Raw genomic sequence first — 1,696 nt, 5'->3', positions numbered from 1 at the left:
ATATATATATATATATACACGACAGGCTTCTTTCAATTTCCGTCTACCAAATCTACTCACAAGGCTTTGGTCGGCCCGAGGCTATAGTAGACAACACTTGACCAAGGTGTAACGCAGTAGGACTGAACCCAGGACCATTTGGTTGGGAAGCAAGCTTCTTACCACACACCCACGCCTGCGCCTATCTATTTGTCCACATAATATACACACATTTTTAATAAACCGGATCCATAATCCCAAACTTAGGGATATAGTTCTACCTTTCAGTCACTGACTCGAAACTTTCCAATGGCACTACAATACACAATAATAACACGAAATAACACTAATCAATGCTTTTTTTTTATAGTTTTTACTTTTATTTTCTTTATTCTATTATTTTTATATTTTTATTTTTTATTTTATTTTTTATTTTTTATTTTTTACTTTATTTTTATATATATTAATATTCTCAATTTTTATATTTTATATTTTCACTTTATATTTTTACATTCTTATTTTATATTCTTTTATTTCTTTTTTTTATCTCTTATTTTTTATTTTTTATTTCTTATTTTTTATTTCTTATTTTTTATTTCTTATTTTTTGCATTATTAATGTGGGTGCTATTATTTCCTATCAATATTATAATATATTACTACGGTTGAAATACCCCCAATACTCTGTATTTTGAATTTTAACGTCCAACCCTCCCCTCCCATATACTTTATTTCCCTTTTCTTGTTGACATTTTCTAATTATTCATTCTTTAAGGCCTTATATGTTCTAATTACCTTTTCCACTTCCTTCACCCTTTCATCATCTAGATAAGTGTATGTACCAATATAATAGATAAGTTCGTATACTTAAGTTGTAATTCGCCTAGACTGACCATTCACCACAAGAATATCATATTTCAAGTTTACTCTAGCCTGACGCCACTTATTTACGACCCACCACTGATATAGGCAGACACAGCTCATATATATCTATCCCTTACGACCTTTAAGATCTCTGTATCTATATCTATTTATCTTCTTCTTCTACATTTAGATTTTTCCTCACCACCCTTCTCCAACCCGTCTAAATAGTTTAGATGCATCTTACTCTACTATCCAGATTTTCTCTTATTGTTTCTTAGATTACCCGCCCCACCGATTTGACTCCTTTTATTTTTATTTTTGTATGAATATCTGTGTATTTTTCTTCTTAGTATTTTATATTCCTTATTTTATTTTATATTATTATTTCATTTTTGTTATATTGCTTTAACCACCAACTTATTCCCTCCTTTAACACTACCCTCTTAACTAATATAAAATAGTATTGTTTACTTAGCGTTCACTACACACTGAATTGTGGCAAGGTATGGACGGATTCCGGAGTACCGAGGAAATTATGTATAAATATATCAAATTAAGAATTCTACGAGGTATATGTATATTACAATGCAAAATACCAAACGGAACCTCACCTCTTATATTTCATCTTTCTTCCTCCTTTAACTTCTATGTGATATAATTCTTGGGAAAGAATACATTTGCGGCTGAAGATAGCTTTATACTGTCAATTATACACTGATGTAACAACTATAAAGCTTGAAACACGTGTACCGCAGAATCCTTTGTGTTTTGTTTTTATTTTTACATTTACAATTTATTTGTCCATATATATATATATATATATATATATATATAATTACTCAACTGAGATTTTA

The sequence above is a fragment of the Octopus bimaculoides genome, chromosome 2 (assembly GCF_001194135.2).
Source record: "Octopus bimaculoides isolate UCB-OBI-ISO-001 chromosome 2, ASM119413v2, whole genome shotgun sequence".
Taxonomy (NCBI): Eukaryota; Metazoa; Mollusca; class Cephalopoda; order Octopoda; family Octopodidae; genus Octopus; species Octopus bimaculoides.
This window is presented reverse-complemented; position numbering follows the sequence as displayed.